At 40.1% G+C, this 18,071-nt stretch overlaps 1 long non-coding RNA gene across 2 annotated transcripts in view; it reads right to left on the bottom strand.

Moving 5' to 3' along the window:
* Window positions 1-2,113: 2,113 nt before the first annotated feature.
* LOC111608113 overlaps window positions 2,114-18,071 on the bottom strand; it is a 63,228-nt gene continuing 47,270 nt past the window's right edge. Inside the window, exons 3-5 of one of the 2 annotated variants that reach the window (XR_002752542.1) lie at window positions 12,727-12,812; window positions 7,609-7,693; window positions 2,114-2,549 (exon numbers count right to left, since the gene is read on the bottom strand). This is a non-coding gene — a long non-coding RNA (uncharacterized LOC111608113). The remainder of the gene's footprint in view (window positions 2,550-7,608; window positions 7,694-12,726; window positions 12,813-18,071) is intronic. The other variant, XR_002752543.1, reaches the window with a different exon arrangement.

Below are 18,071 nucleotides of genomic sequence, written 5' to 3'. Positions count from 1 at the left end.
CATGCGGCAATGTCACCAGCAAACAAAGGTAACGCACTCTCCTGTCGTCTGCCTACAGGCTACTTCATTAACCTATATTTACAGTGCGTGGGTGGAATAGAGTGCCGAAACCCCAACTCTGTCTGAAACTGTTAATTCAGCTGCCCCCTCACAGGAGCGTCACAGCAACGCAACGAGCGCATCAGCAGCGTGACTCCACCCTGTGTCATGAGGCAGCAACATGATTGATTTTCTTTTCCCTGAATCCCTTTTCAAACCACACCGAGAATTACTGCTGTCGCTCTGGCAGACGCCGAGCCAAGGGGTTTTCAAGTCGAAAATGGGTTCACGCCGGTCACATGACTTCACGGGACCGCAATTACACAACCAGAAGAGCGACAAAATCCTTATGCTGTGAGTCACGTCAGGAGGACAGGGTGATTTCACATTCGTACAGTTTTAAGTACAGTCCAAAACATAAACCAGCAGAGAGGTTTTGTGTTCACTTGTCAGGCGGTGGGCTCGTGATCAGAGGTGTGATGATCTGTTTGTCCTTCTAAAAGCACCTAAAAATTGGATCTTCCCACTACGTACACCGAATATCAAACGGTGCAACATTTGTTGCAGGGTTCAGAAGCGCAAAAAAGGGGAATCTTTGATAAAGTACATTAAAATATATGATCACAAAAGCCCTTTTGAACAGAGAGAATGGTACACGCAGCTTCTGACATAATCGTGTTTTTGTTAGATGGCAATTGCACATTAAAGCCTTCACCTTCTCTGGAGTGCACCACTGTAAAGCAGGAAGTACTTGTAAACTCCTTCATGAAAAGACGTAGCTGCCTTTGTAGTGCTGAAACGCTGCTTGCACAATCTAAACAGAGTTTTGTGATCACTGTCTCGGGTCTAATGCTTGAATCTCAAATAAAGAACTTCCCCGCTGAAGCATATGTTCCAAGAGAAGCAGGTTTAGGTTTTTATGCTTTTTTTTTTTCCTTTTAATGATTCATGCAGGATGTTGTTTTATCGGTTGGATGTAATCTAAACAAGTAACATGAAATATTCATTAAAAAACATGATTGTATTCCAAGAGAGAGAGAGAGAGACAGACAGTGACTTTGCAATATCTGAGTCGAGCTTTGATTACCAGAAGGTTTAATCACAACCAGACTGTCACGGGTCGTCGTCTCGTGACCATGGAGTCTGGATTAAGAGCACAGACTTAAAATCAGATTTATCTTCTGTGGAAAATCCCTCTGATGTCTAATCTGGGATGTCTGTAAAAAGACTTCAAACTGCTCCGCACAAGCAAACAGCGTCGCCTTTTATGCCGAACTTGTTTCTTGAGAGGCAGGAGAACACACTGGATTCATAAAATGCCTTTCTGTGAACCTAGGCTTGTACATGCGGTTCCTGACTTTTTTAAAATTATTATTCAGACTTGTCAAAACTGACTCCCTGATGAGAAGCTCGACAGGAAAGTGGCTCTCCACTCAGGCCTGTGTAACAAACAATTTCCAACAAGGGAGGTCCACAGTGGGAGCTTTTAGCTGCGAACCTGTGTTCACATATGAAAGGCGGTGGAATAAATGCGACTATAGTACAAAATGTTGCAGATTAACGACTGAAAGTGAGAAATATTGCCGATCATCTTATTAGGAGTGATCACAGGATGATTTTGAGATTCAATTTTGATTGATTTTATTTTTTTACTTCGGACTGTAACATATAAAAGAGGGGGAAAAATATACTGCAGATTCTTTGATAGAGATAGATGTCTGGAATCCAACAGAAAATGAAGCAATGGTTATGTTAAACCCAGTTCATGCATGAAAGCGCATGTAACTAACCTTGATCTGATTTTTATGAAATAAAAAAAATATATATTATAAAAGTACTTACGTTTTGATCGTTGAGTTTAGGAAGCATACATAGGAGGAATATAGCTTTAATGATTGAAGGGGAAATGTAACATTGTCAGTGTGTTGACTTGATCAGAGCTAAAAAACAAAAAAACAAATGCTAATTCTGATCTCTGATTGTTGCATCTAAAACAAATCGCTCAGAATTAGCAAACATCTGTTGTTGCTTTTTTTTAATATATATATATATATATATATATATATATATATATATATATATATATATATATAGTGATGGCTCCCTTGGAATAACATTGTGGGTTTGCAGAGCATACCCTTTTAGCACATACCTTCATAAACAGCCAGCACAGGTAATACATTTAGAACAGTCCCAATGTGGGTCACGCTCAATCCTCTCTATCCCGCTTTATCACAGCAGTTCTGCTACACGTGAGGGTTAAGCATCCCATTTTTGGGCCGATCCAGTTGAGATCCTGCCAAAGATTAATCCATAATGCCCGTGGAAGGGCCCTTCATCCAACATGCTGCTGCTGAAATAACACAGATAGCTGCTCTGTTCCCAAGCATGCACTGCGGCTCTCCGATGACCCAGCGCTGCACCACTACAGGAAGCCCACACAGCTCTCGCTCTTCCAGCTGGAGGGACCGTTTCATGTTCCGCCCAGGCGCGATGAGGAGTCTGTGCATCTGAAATGCAGAGATAGAGATTGGTACGGCAAACTGTTTACTAAAACAAACATGCAAGCAAATTTGGTCAGGACAGAAATAATCTTATTGAAAAATAAACACTCTCTGCCCGTTTTTGTTGGAAAATGTAGCATTGAGTTCAGATGTTTCCATTGGCAACTCCAATCATGTGTCGGTGCAGGTTTCAGTTCCTTCTCATAATCTCCTGGAAATATTTCTGGAACTGAAACTGCATTAATGTCGACTTTAAAAATAGGACGCTTGTGTTGTAAAAGTTTGAGGGAACATTTCCCACGTTTGTCCGACAATTCGTAAAGCCTGCACGTCGTCTACGTCGCCAAATTAAATTGCATGTGGCATATTATGTGTGGTTTTAAGACAGGCCACGCTAACGTCGCACTCATTATCACGCAATTAAAAAGTCAGACGGACTGAAGCGGACCTGTTTTTGTCCGTACGCTTCAGGTACGGCAAATCTTTTAAGAAGTTAAGAGTTTTAAACCGGATAAATTGTGAATCAGACCGTTGCTACAGTTTCCAGCCCTTTTAATGAGACCAGAGATATTTTCCGTGACCGGAGTGTTCTTCCGGTCACGAAAAATCACAGACGGTCATGGCGTGGAAACTAAAGGAGCAGCACTCATCACTCTCATTAAGGTACCGCCGTTTTCAGACTGCAGTCAGGAAGGTCAGAGCGGCGTCTCTGTAGTCCGACTAATTAACCGGCTAATGTCGGCTAGTTATATTGTAGAAAAAGCACAACGGCAGAAAATGTAGTATTCTAAAAAACAAGCATTCATTTAAAAAAAACAAAACAAAAAAAAACAGCTGGCATCTAAGTGAATGTTTTTTCAAAGTATTTAATTTAAAGTACGAATACATAGGTGCTACAGATATTATACCTGCAGCAATATCAATAACTGCAGCAATAACTACTGCAAATATTGCTGCAGCAGTTGAACAAAATATTGCTTTCGCTTTTAAAATCAGTTAGATCATGTCACATATTTGTATAAAATACTGTAAACGGCATTTTTACTGTGATCCATTGTTCATGCTCTAAACAAAACACCTGATCACATTCATATTTTATTGGTCAAAACAAGTAAACCTGGAGATATGCGTCAAGTTTATTCTTCAACATTGTCATTTGTATTCACGAGTTGGGTGTATAAAAGTCAAATAAACACGTCGCCGTGTGGGGCTAGATGCGCGTAGATGCACCGTTGCCCTCGGTATATGTTCCATCTTTATTCATGTACTGCATATCGTAACTTTTATAAAACTTTCAGGCTACATTTCACTCTAAAACACATGTATCCCGTTGTCCCGCAGCTTCTGCTGTGGAGGAAAAACTCCCAACATCAATCCCCAAATCCCAAGAGAGCAAACCACCACACACACAGAGAGACTGGCTAAGGCCCGAGGGGTGTGGTTTCTTTCTCTCCCTGTAAAAGAAAGGGGCAGCTCAAAGCTATAGATAGGGGCAGACAAAACAAATACGCCCTTACACACAGGGACACACACACACACACACACACACACATAGCAGGAGCAGAACAGCGGGGTCAGGGAAGTGCTACTGACAAGGCCGTATTGAAGAAATGTTTGTTTTGGACCGTGTGGTCACGAGGTCCTTGACTTCTGGCCTTGTGTCAGCTAGAAATGATCAAATAATGCACTTCCTTGTGCTCTAGTAATTTGATATGAATGAACAAGTGTTTATGAACACATTTATAAGTGCATTTAAAAACAACAATGGGAGATGCGGTAATCAGGCTTTTCCCAGGCTGATAGCAATTTCCGATTTGCTTTGAGGTTCAATTTCCACTGATCATAATTAGTTTTTCTAAGAACTCTAAACACATGAAACAGGAAAAAAAAAGATTGTTTGAAAAGAGATAGTAGTTCGAGATCCAACTGCAGCTGAATAGATCATCCCTATGTATGATCCAAAGCATTTGTTTAAAAACAAAAAAAAAAGGTTCACGCAGTTATTTGATAAATTCTTGTTTTTTTTGCCTTTAATAGAAGAGAAAATAAAGGATTATTAGGGTTCTTGACCTGTCGATCACTGATCAAAGCTAATCAGTAAACAATTACCTGTTCTGGTCTCTTATTGATAAATTAGTCCACCTGTGATAATTTTTAAAAAATTATTGAAATAATGGGTAACAAGATGGAAAGCTGTATTGAAAACAACTCCATTATAACCTGCTTGGAGTAAAAAAAAAAAGTGTACTTTCTCAAATGCAGCCCAGTGTGTGAAGGACGGGACAGAAAAATCCCATCCTTGAAGAGGTGAGAGGACACGGCACGAAGCCGATATCCAACTCAGACTACTGGGGGATTAGAAGAGTTGGGCAGTCTAAGCCGATACAGGAAACAATGCCGAGGAGAGGCTGACACAAAAATGAAGTGATGGCTGTAGGGCGGTGTTGGACGCCATGTTGAGGGAAAGGCTCTTTTGTTGGCTCCACTCTGCTGAACGGGAGACTACGGCGGCGCCGAACCAATACAGGAAACAATAACCTGATTTCCACCGCGGAGCCGAACGGGATTTAGAGTTCGCCGCACTGCAACATCAAAGGCCCCTCATTTAAGCAGCCCGTGTGACATTTCACCTGCCTCTCCCCACATCCCGTGTTATTACAGCCGGCAGTCCCTGCATCTATACTGCATCAGCGGTTGCCATGGTGAAAGGTCCTCCATCCCGCGTCTATCCTGTGCAAAGGAGGAAACGCTCAGAGCGGACTCCGCGAGGAGAAACCGAAGGTCTGAGAGACAGCTCAGACCCAGTGACAGCTGTGTGACGTGCAGGCGCTGAGATGTTCCTGTAAGGACCATGCTGAGATTTCTTGCTCCGGATCTATCGCTAGTTTACGAAACAGCACGACGAACGCAGCGAGCCTCAACACGCAGAGGGCCCACAGACGGCGTTCGCCGCCATACTGTTCCAACTTTATTCTCTCCCCCTCCACGACCGTTCTGCTGCTTCAGCTTGGTTTTATTAAAAGCAAGACAGAAATAACTTTCCCTGCGTTGACTCTCAATCAGCACTCGAATGCGCAAAGTGTCACACGGCTTCCCGATATTTTATTACGTCTTGTGATGGGGAAATTAAGACTCGTCACAGACAGCGAACCGCTGCAGCTGAGGGTTTTAGAGCTCCTCAAAGTCATTTATCGGCTGGATTATCGTCAGCAGCTGTCTAATAAAGCCCGTCACATCTGGATTTATGTGCCGTTTGTGCCACATCCGCAGCAGGGCACAATCACTGTTGTTATTGTTCTCGCATCAACGCGAGCTAAGACGTAATCTCAACATGCCCAGAGAGAGAGAGAGTAAATGTTAGCTGAAGAGGGAGGTGGCACTCCGGGTGCTTTATCGAGATTTCAAGTCAAGGCAACAGAAAACTAACAGCATTATTGATGAGAAAATGATGAGAGGAAGAGATGACCAAATATGGGAAACAAGAAAAAAAAACAATTAGCTGGAGTTTTTATTGGTTTTTCTACAAGGCTTTTGATGATTTATGTGTCTTAGGCATGAGGTAGTTAAAGGTTTTAAAAAACTGAGATTTTTAATCTACTAATGTTTTCTACTGCACCGCTGCTACACTTTAATAAAATCGTTTTAATGTCATGACAGAGAAATAAAGATTTTCCAGAATGGATCATCAAGTAATGCATGTCCCTCCCGTGATTGCTGCACACTGTCAGTCAGCTGGATTTTCTTTGTGTTTATATCTTTGTAAATCTTTATGATTGCACAAACACAGATAGTCACTGAGCACAGATTAAAGAAGTAAAATGTATCCAAATTACAGCTGGCTCACTAACAAACGCCTCCGTTAAACAGCACCTCTTTTCCGACTATTCATCAATATGTTGTGCTACTCTATAAATGGCAGAAGAACATGCAAATACATTTAGTAATAGTTAATTCTGTATTTTTGTTTAAGTATATCTAAATAGCAATAAGTAAAAATTACATATTTAACATAATTGTGATTGTAATAATACATTATTTCTTACTGTAGTTGTAAGATTCCGCGTTAAATAAAATCAATGACATCACGTGCAACATTTTTTGCTTTCAATTTTGTTTACGACGCATAAAGCGGTGGCATTTTTAACAATACCATACTGCAAAATCTTTACCTGAGTCTAAGCCTGACAGTATTTCAACTCATGAACGTACAGTATCATATAAATCCTACGTGAAAATAAATCCATATTGCAAACGCTCGTCAGTCAAAAGTGCATCTGGAAAACCTGAGTCCTTGTCCCCGCATGAAGAGACTGCATCACTGACAAGGCTGACTCTGCTCAAATTAATTTAATAAATCATGACTGAGCGTATTATTTCCACTCACTTTGTGGCACAATAATTCAATAATTACTATTTGGTTATTCCGGGCAGATTCAAGCGGCGGAGCAGCAGTTACAACAGCTGTGTCACATTTATCTTAACGTCATCTTTCCACTGCATGAAACAACATCCTGCACGGCAGCCTCCGCTTCACCTTCTGCTAATCGATTTAGGAAGCCTCCTAAAACACAGCAAACACCAAAACGGACAGGCTTGTTACATCCATTTTTATTAAGGCAGAGGACTTTGTCATTAGCAAATCAATTGCTGGTCCTATTCACATCTGAGCTGCGAATGACTGGAAGGAGCCGCCGCCCTCCCCCACCCTTCCAGTGATTCACTGACTTGGAGCTGTGGCTGCAGTGGGGGAATAAGAAAAAAAAAACTCAACTACTACAAACCATTTGGAAATGTCCTTAGAACTTCTTCTTCTTTTGCTCCAAAGCAGCTTATAGACAACAATGTCAAACTGACAACTTCTAGCATGGCTGATCCTGTATAGGTCCGCCTGGCTTTTGTGAGTGCGTGTGTGTGCGTGTGTGCGTGTGTGTGTGTGGGCGTGTGCTTACGACAGGGAGTGTGTGTGAAATACAGATAGAAGAAGAAAGAGGGAAAAATCAACATCAGAGCGTATTGTGGAGGCGAAGCCTCCCTTTTAAAAGGGTCAATGCAAACACACACCCACCTTGACAATAACACTTTTCTGTTTGCACACGCTGCTGGTCATGAATGGCGGTCCTCAGCACAGGCCTCAGTCAAAGCGAACGGGGCTGAATGGTAAAGGAGATGATGACTGAGTCAACCAGAAGAATAACAAACTGCTTTTCAATGTCATCTGACTTAACATTGAGTCATTTCGTTGAAATTACAGCTCCTTCATGGCTCACGAACCAATTTAGCATGTCACGCGACACAAAAGAAATGTTATTATTTCTGATTACTGAGAATTTGGATATTTAAGTAGTGCAGCATGATAAATATCTAGCTTTCTTATTTGATCTGTAATGCACTCGTGTTATTAAGTATGAATAATATTTATTTAGGCTTTGATTTGTTTCATCGCTCATAAAAAAATAAAAAATAAATCGTATTTAAAATTCACCCATGAATGTTGATTAAATGTTTTCCCCTTGTCTAAATTTTGACCGTTGATGCAAAGTTACTCGTGTACGTTTAGGCCTGTCCACTTTAATTATTTTTCAGCCAACAAAACAGAAGGCTACGGTCTAAAGAAATGCAAAAAGAAAATCTACTAAAGCGTCACGTTAACTACTGAAAACACGACCACACGTAGCGAACCACCAACCTTTTGACAAATAAATCCATTAAAGCCTCGTCGGAAAATGAAAAAAGAAAATATAAAGGACATAGAACTACATTACTTGGATGTCACTTAAAGGCCTTGGATGTGTAATCATAGCACCATCTATTAGACAGCACTTCAAAAACTTATTGAAATCTTATCGTTTTAGTCGTTTGTAGCCAAGGTTAAGAGTATACGCAAAGATATACAAATTACCTGCAGAGATAAGGTGTACAGAGGCGAAGATAACAAATCTGAAATATGCAGGTATTTATTATCTGCAGAGATATGAAATGTGGGCCGCGATTGATAAATATGAAAGGAGCTTAAGTTGAATTTTCATCTCATGGTGCAAATATACTTTTTTTCATCACTGTCATTGTGAATGTAACCCACTCAACAAAAACTGATTTTTTAAAGAAATTTTTAAAACTGGGAGACCAGCAGCTCTGCGTCCTGCGGAGTAATCTACTCTTTATGGTTTTTCAAATCTAAATAAAAATCTGTCCACCGTGAAGCTAAAATGTGTTTTGATTATGTTTTTAAAATTAATTACGGAAATATGTGAACATGTCACATTATTTCATTCATCTTGTTCTGAGGGTATAAGTCAATTGTAAATATATGCGACACAGCTGAAATGCGGCTATTTATTTTGTTATTTTTTCCTCTTTTTTAAAAAAGTAAAAACAACTGAATTATAACCACACACTTTATTGTTCCAAACAGATTAGTGCAAAAGTGGATGCTAAGCTACCTGAAAGCCAGAGGGGGAGCTCTACTGTTCGAACAGCTAAAATTACAAAGTATCTTTGCTCTTTTCAGGAATAAAAGAAATATTTTAAAAAAAAAGCAAGGAAATAAATTTATGTTATGAATGAATGATAAAGCAAATATAGCATGCATTACATACATTATGTACATTGCATGCTGAACAGAAGCAGTAACATAAATAGTATTTGTAATACCAATTGCATCAATTTGAGTAAACTAAACTGTATTCAAGCACATATTCATCAAGAGTGCTTTAGCCTCATTTATAGTAGCTATGTTGTGGTGCTAGTGAGAAAAAATAAGATGAAAATATAAAAAGCATCAAATTTCTTGCCTTCATATTGCATATCTAATTATTTTCTCTTGATGTTTTATAAAGCTAATATGATGGTGGAAGGTTGATTGAATTTGCCTTCAAAACTACACAAGATTAGGCAATGTGAAAAACAAGATTTGCATCTTTATTAAAGATGTAGCGTCCTGTAAAATAATAAACATGACATGTACACACAAACACACGCATATATATATATATATATATATATATATATATGCGTGCGTGTGTGTGTGCTGAATATACATATATTGCAGATTCTGGGCTCTAATTTTAGAAAGGGCCCAAAAATGAATTAAATATAACGATGCAATGCAAACAAGTGCACGTTTCTCCCCCCGCACCAAAAGATTACACATCGAATCAGCACAAACTCCACCCAGCAATTGTAAGAAAGTCTGGGGAAACAAATCAGCATCGAACAAAGATTTGAAGCGGCGGAGGCGACACCAGCCTGTAAACAATGGCTATGGCTGCCAGTTTCACTGTGTGTCTCACTGACCACAGTGTTAATCCACTTAACAGACAAAAGACACAAAACTACTGATCTGACACTCTTCCATACACAGCACCTCTCCATATAAAATATAACCTTTTTTTAATTATTATTATTATTACTCTTGTTACCTCGCAATTTTAGGTAAAACACAAAAATTGTGTTTTAATGACGCGGTCAGACTAAAGACGACAAAATCTCATCGGAGGGTCGGTGGGACTTGGCCGCGGTCTGTGCGATTTTTCACGGTGTCTTCTCCCTCGGTCGTTCTCTCTCCTACGCATTACCTTAACAAAAGCCTTTCTCGCGCACACAAACATCCACTCGACCAGTAAGCACAAACGGCGGAGACAAAATGGCTGAATAGTGATGGCGGGACTGCATGTTCTTTATGTGTCGACTAATCAGCCAGCACTAACGTGTCAAACACTGCACTCCCACTCTCCTCCGAATGGGAACATTGTCCTTCAGACAGAGAGAAAAACTAACACTCTTTCGATACCCAGACAACGAATAAAAAGCACATAAATAAGGCTGCAGTCACCACCAGAAAATCAAATACGAAAACGTTGGGACAAGTGCTACAACAACGACTGCTCATTCCATTCTTTCGCACAGCAATAGTGTTTGATATATATATATATATATATATATATATATATATATATATATATATATAGCAATTGTTGAAAATAACAGTGTCCCTCTGGTGTTTTTATGTGCAAGATAAAGCACATAAAAATGAAAAACAGCTCTACTGTCACAACCCGAGGTTTGACCAATAACCTGTCGCTATAGGTCTAATATTCTCCACTCGCAAACACGTAATATGGCATCAGTATTCTGTAAAGCCGGTCTGTCTCCAGCTCTGCTGCATTATTTTTAATTTATACACCAGTAGACAACACCCTCAAATCCAAAACTTGAAAAATACAGTCATAGATAGATAGATAGATAGATAGATAGATAGATAGATAGATAGATAGATAGATAGATAGATAGATAGATAGATAGATAGATAGATAGATAGATAGATAGATAGATAGATAGATAGATAGATAGATAGATAGATAGATAGATAGATAGATAGATAGATAGATAGATAGATAGATAGATAGATAGATAGATAGATAATATTTATTTTAGTGCTCTGTCAGACAGGAATTAACTTTGTGAATATTTTAGGCTTGGTGGACTGAAAGAGAGGAAAGAAACACAAAGAGTGTGACTACAGGACCACTCTATAATCCTGTCAGCCCAGTCCATGGTACGACTGTGTGTGTGAAGAGCAGAAGCCACAGTGGAATCAAATCCCAAAACGTTTCTTTGTTTATCACTTGCAACAAATGAGCATTGTTATTTCACTGTTCTCCTTGCTACATCTGACTCATTTTTGTATTCGCCGTAGACTTCGGAGGTCTCATGTCGTCTGTGTTGTGGATTCACATGAGCATTTTTGGGGGGGTTTGTCTTTTGTGAATATTGATCAGCTGAGCTGAAAATGGGGGTGGTGGAGTTAGAATAAGGTTAGTCTGTCCCAAACGGTCGAAGACGAGGCCCTGGAAATAACAGAACGCTACTGATTCACACAGGCAAACAGTTCGCTGAAAAAAATCCTCTACTTTAGTCAAATGCTCTCATATTTAGTTTGACTGAAAGAAATAAAAACGGGATATGACAGGAGTAGAACTGAAACAAATTATTGCTCTTCTTCTCTTTGTGTTGTCTGTGTGTTTATGAGACATCGAGCGCAGATGAACAAAAAGGTCGCCATATATCACGATACAAATTTTACACCGTTCCACTGCGTTTATGGCTGCCCAGTTCACGTGGAAACACAAAGATGGCTTTAATTTCCCTCTTCATGCCTATTGTAAAACTCAGTGGATCTTGCAATTCACGCGATGTTCTTGTGTGTGTACACACACACGCACACACACACACACACACACACAAGAACAATTTCATTAATCTGTGTAAATATTCGGTGAAACACACTTCAGATAAAAAAAAGAGAACAAATTTAAACACCAAACAACTAATCATCGTGACACCAATCAATATTTGAACAAAGGTGCATCGAAACAAACCAAAAAAAAAAAAAAGTCCACAAAGCTGTATTTTTGTCCAAGACATCGTACGCCCTCCGTCTTACAGCTGGCTATCCGACAAGCAGACAAAGAGACAGTACCGCAGTGTGAAAATGTAGTGACGTAACTGGCTTCTCTGCAGCTGAGAATTAGCTTGGGTATGTATCGGTTCGTTTTACGCTCTGAGGGTCAAAGTCAGCCTTCATACCGTTGATCGTATTTTGAAAGTTAGCTGCTTCCCAGTTAGCCTATTGTATCTACAATTATGCCTTGCCTCGTTTCCTGGTGTGTATATGTGCTCCAGTACATAGACAAGCAACGGGGATGGGCTGGGTCTGGCTGTGGTAAACTGAATTATCAGCATCTTACTCTTCGCTTCTTCCTTTCTCGAACTGTACCTCACCCATCCCCCTCCTGTCCTCTCCTCTTTTCGTCTTTCCTCGCCTCCAAGATTTTTCCACAGTGAAGGAGGTAAATAAAACTGCAGTGCTAGAATTTTAATAAGGGTCTTTTTTATTATTTTTTTCTGGTTTATGCCTGGATAGACAAGTCAGCAAAAGGAAAAATATGACAAAAAAAAAAAGAAAACACACTCTTCCCACCCACTAATTGCAAAAATACTTTGAAATTCACATTTTGAGACAGAAGATACCAAGGCTGACTTTGGCATGGCATTAATGACTCAGAGGGGGGATCAAGCAGTGTTGTTTTTGCTAGCTACGTCAATGCTAGCCTTAAATTTCTATTGAGAGAAACCTTAAAAATGCCAATGTGGGGTTTTAAATCTCCTTAATGCAGAGGCTCACCTGGTTGAGGTAGCCGCTAGCCACATGCGTCATGAAGGCCTAAAAAGGCTGAAGTCTGCTCCTTGTAAAGTCCAGTTCCAGTCATCCTAGGGTGAAACAACAGCAAAAAAAAAAAAAAAACTGCTGAAAAAATGGCAAAAATAATAACCCATCTTTTGAGTTGAAAGAATAAAAAGTGGCAGAAAAGAGGGAAAAGGTGAGCAGATGTCATCAGAAAAGAGGAGTGAAGCTAGCTAATGAAGAAAGGAGAGGGATGCTAGTTCTTCACCGAGCAACTTTAAACTTTGAGGACCGACGCAACAGATGCAGCAGTGGTGTATTGTGGAGGGTATTAGGGCAAAGGGAGACCCCAAAAATCTCCCCCACTGTGCCCGCACATTTGTTTGTCTGTGTGTGTGTGTGAGTGTGACAGCAGGGAGCAGCTCAACGCAGGACGCTGCACGCAGCAAGGGGCCATTAGACATGGTGGGGTGACCCACATAAAAGATGCGCGCACACACACACAGAGGCATGAAACTTTCTTTTCTGCATTCAATGTGGCATGATAACCATAAAGCTGGGATTCTTTAGCATTTGGGTTTAGCACGGCCATTGTCATCTGGTTCTCACAGTGTGGGATTTGGTGAGCTGGTCGAAGAAGCCTTTTACAACCAGGCATGTTCTTCCTGGTCAGTACTTTAAAGTAAAGGATCTGAAATTAAGTGTGGTTTGGGCATTTTTTCCCACTATTTTCGACACATTGATCTGTGTTGACGGTGCTGACATAGAGAGTAGTACATTTCTGTACCTGTGACTTAGTGAGAAGCTGTGCAAGTTTTAGATGACATTTGCTGCCTCATTCTCAGCATGAGAATATGTCAAAGCCCCATTTGGCTGCTCAGTCGGGTTATGCTGTCCACAGTCGCCACATACTTGCTTAGTTTGAGGGATTTCTGCAAACTCAATACAGTCGGCTGGGTTTCCTTACGTTAACAAAAAAATAAATACTTTTTTTTTTCCCAATTGGCATAATAAATTGAACTCGACTTCAATGTTTTATAAAAATGTATGATTTGATCCTATTGTGATCCTTTTATCACAATATCCATCACAGATATATTATAAAGGCCTCCTTCACAATTATTTGCACGCCAATTAAAGGTGTGTAAAAAAACAACTGGTTGTTATGGAGACTTGGTGAACTCAAGACAAGACAGCTTTGGAAGAAACCTATTACCTCCCTCACCATCCTCCTAATTGTGGGTGGTGGCAAGATAAACTTGGGTCCTCGTCAAATGTTGCTTGTCAAGTTTAGGTTGTTTTCAACTGCTTTGTTATTGCTGACTATAAAGAAGGGCAAGCGCAGCTGTTTTCTTCTAACCAATTCCTAACTTAGTTGAACGTCATGTTTTTTTTTTTTTTTTTGCCTTAATCTTAGGAGTGGCCAAGTTTAAACGGCTTCTGTGTCGTGTCACAGAAGGAAAACTTGAAATCAGGGATGCGAATTAAAACTTCCTAAACACTCTGATCAATATAAAGTAAAACATAAATTTAATTGAAGAAATGATGCTGAAGCGGAAGCTTGTTTAAAATATGCTGAAGAAGATTACTGGGTGAAAATAGTCTGGTTCGGTGATGGCATAGCTGAAATCTTTGAGTGTCATTTATTTGATTTATTTTGAACATGGTAGAAGTATAAAATCGCACACATGAACAAGAAATGCAAAACACATATTTCTGTACTACAATAATCTTAACATGCTCAGAAAGGAGTAGGAAGAAGTAAAAAACTTATGAACTCCTATCTCATGAACTTATACCATATTTTCAGATGGACCCTCATTATTAAATCAAATAAAAAACAAACATAGATTAATTAATGTTCCATTTTATCTGGGTTTAACATCCATACATCCAGAGCCGCACACACTCAATTTACATATACACATTTGCAGGAAGAATGCTTGTACACTTCAACCCAAAAACGACATAGAGAAAGAGAAAGGTTGCAGGTGTGAACATCATGGTGTGGGCTGCCTTACATCATGTGATACTGGCAAACTTCATGCTACTGAAGGAAGGATGAATGGAGAAATGTACCGGGACCTTCTCTCTGAGAACCTGAAGATGGAATGTGGCTCATTTTATCTAATTAAACTCCTAATTGGTTTTTAAAAAAAGTGAGGATGGTCCAGTCTGGATAACTCATTTGTTTCCAATTCAAAAATAATAGAAAGAACTGAAGATCTGAGTTCATAGGAAGTATCTCTAAAATATTTAAGCTTCGAAGACAGTTTGTGCCAAAGAAAGGGTAACAATCGCAATTTTTCCATCTGTGAGAATTGAAGTTGTCATCATCACAGCAGGCTTTTCTGCAAAGTATTTAACACATTTCTGTGAGTGTTTTCAATACTTGGTTAATGTTCCATCCCAATTTTGTACCCATGACTTGATTGGTTGCCCAATTTGCCTTGATTTGTTTTTATTTATGGATTACTCGAGTCGGTGCCGATTTTACGTCAATGACCCCGAAAGAAATATTTACTTCGAGAAAAACATTTTAAATACTTTTTTACTTGCTTTAAATGTTTGTGGGGTTTTTTTTTAGCAGTTTCAATACTCCGAGCTGCCTCGCTGTATTCTCTGACCAAACATAAAAAAAAACAAAACAAAAACAGACATTTCCTGCGTCGACATGTCTGCTGGACCAACATGCCAAAAGGTTTGGTTGAATATAAAACTGCTGCTTCATTGTGACCTATTAACACAACTATGCTTTCTAATAGGTACCCCAGCTCAACGGTGGTTGTTTATTTAATGGACCAAGCTACATCAGCTTTCTCAGTAACTCCATCACAATGTGGTGCTCATTAATAAGTCCTAAAATGTGCCTGTTTTTTTTTTTCTTTCTCATCCATAATTACAGTTTGGCCACACCGCTCCATTTGCACATAGAGCTTCGCTGCAGACAGATTGTTGAGTTGGCCTGCAGTTCTGAAACTCTCCTTCTTTCATTATCCTTATCTTGCCATATCTCCTCCACTAACTCCCCATACACACACACACACCCCAACACGCCTTCACGCCTACATTGCCAGAGGGATTTGCAGCAGCTAGAAAGAACAGGAGTGCGTGTGTGTGTGTGTGTGTGGGGGGGTGTGTGTATGTGTGTATGAAGGCGTGTATGTGCGCAAGCACAGCAGGGAGTTGCCAATTACAGCAGTGATTAAAACCTAGCGGTGTGGAAAGAGGGAGCAAGAGAAAGAAGGAGAGGAGAGTAGGAAGGAAGAAAAGAAAAGACGGATCTGGACGGCCAGAGAGACGGTGAGGGATAATAACGGTGAAGAATACAAATGCATCTCGCAACATACAGCCTCTCCAGCCTCCCTCCTTTTTTTTCTTATCAATGTCCTGAATTGGAGCTGCGACATTTATGGAGAGCGAAAACTCCTGCAAATAGGCTCCGGCAATTTGCTGTGCGGCGCTCAAGGAGAGGCTCCGTAAACAGGAGTGCATCAGTGTCAAAATGAGCAACATCGTTATTGAAGGTTGGAGAAAGTCGGGATAATAATAATCAGAGTGCAGCGATCTACTGAGGGCTGCCGCTTCTGAACAAGGCATCGGTCCTGATTTACCTGCTGACTGTAGTGTCATAATTAGTGTGAGGAGACACGAATAACGAATAAATAGATTTATGGGGGGAAAACTTTTTGCTGCCTACGGAAAGTAAGGTATGAGATACTTTGCAGGAAGTTAAACTTTAACCTTCAACAGCAAAGATAGTACAATAAGAAAGTTACATTATATCTACTTAATAGAGAATATTTCACAATGAAAGTAAGAAAAGACACTGAATCATCAGTTAATAGACTTTCTCAGCTCTGTGTGTAAACCAGGGGTCTCAAACTCCAGTCCTCGAGGGCCGCAGACCTACAGTTTTTAGATGTGCCACAGGTACAAAACACTGGAATGAAACGGCTTAATTACCTCCTCCTTGTGTAGATCAGTTTTCCCAGCCTTGTTAATGACCTAATTATTCCATTCAGGTGTGGCGCAGCAGAGGCACATCTAAAAGTTGCAGGACTGCGGCCCACGAGGACTGGAGTTTGAGACCCCTGGTGTAAACTGTCAGATTATATGGAGTTAGTGAGAGGCATCTAGTTATTACAGCTGTTAACGTTGGGCTAATGAAAGCCAAAAAGGCAGGGGACGGCCATGATTGTCTCACTGTTGGTGGATCACATCATGACCTGGTTGATCTTAGAGAATCTTTCCCCTCTCCGGATCAGTGCCCTTCATGTGTCCCTCTGTTAACAACAAAAGCCTCATATTACATTACAGATGAGAGCAAGATGGCAGCACAGTTTACAGCTTAACGTTGTAAAATGTCTGCACCTGTATGACACTAAGGGAGATTTACCTATTTTTTTTTCTGTGTATTATTAACCATATGGGGACAGCTCTGGGTTGTTTTATTTTACTTGCACTCTGCGATGAGTCGCACCATCACATAGAACAGCAGCTTCTAGTTTGCGACGAACACAGACGATGCCATCGCAGGTTCATGAATCACACAAACACGTGTCGGAGGTTTGGTGAGTTTACCGTATAGTACTTTGCAGAAGAATTCATACGCCCATCGCGTTACGACCACAATTTTTTAATTTTGTTTTTATGATGACTGAACAGTTCTCTGTGAGATATTTTATAAATTAACCCTGCGTAAAAAAAACTTCTCCACAGCTTTATTCCTGGCGTATAATTGGTGTTTCTTCGCAGAGCAGATGTATTCGCCGATTGTTGTGAAATCACACACAGCTGCCTGTGCTCTTTACCAGGTTATTGAACTCAAAAGGCAGTGGGGGTCACATCCAAATGACTTTTTTTTTATATATATAAATTTGTAAAGCGAATTAGAAAACAATCTGTGATTTTGCTTCCACAAAAGCCTTTCGCTTGTATTTCAAACAAGATGTAGCTATTGCATGTTCTTAAGTCATGAAGACGTACAAAGGACGTTCATTAGGTCCAATTTCAATACGGCTCGACTCGTGAGAGCCGTACAAGCAGGAAAGTTGGGCTCAGAAATGAAGACGCTCGTCACATGACTGTCTATTTCTATGACTCGTGTATGCAACAGTTGAAAACATCTGCATACTTTTATTTATCTGCCTTCCTGTTTGTTCTTATGGCGCTCACACCAAGTTATTGAAACTATAGCAGAATGACTGTAATATGTTGAAGAACCAACACACAAATCTGTTTTTTACTATATCAAAGAAGTACCTGTTAACAACCCGTTGAGAAGACGTGCTCTTCATCGTTCAGCTGTTTTCAGCTCAGTGAACCGACGTCTCTCATGTCGA

Source organism: Xiphophorus maculatus, chromosome 3, assembly GCF_002775205.1.
Source record: "Xiphophorus maculatus strain JP 163 A chromosome 3, X_maculatus-5.0-male, whole genome shotgun sequence".
Lineage (NCBI taxonomy): Eukaryota > Metazoa > Chordata > Actinopteri > Cyprinodontiformes > Poeciliidae > Xiphophorus > Xiphophorus maculatus.
Note: the sequence above shows the minus strand (reverse complement) of the source record. Positions and strands in the feature narration are given on the sequence as shown.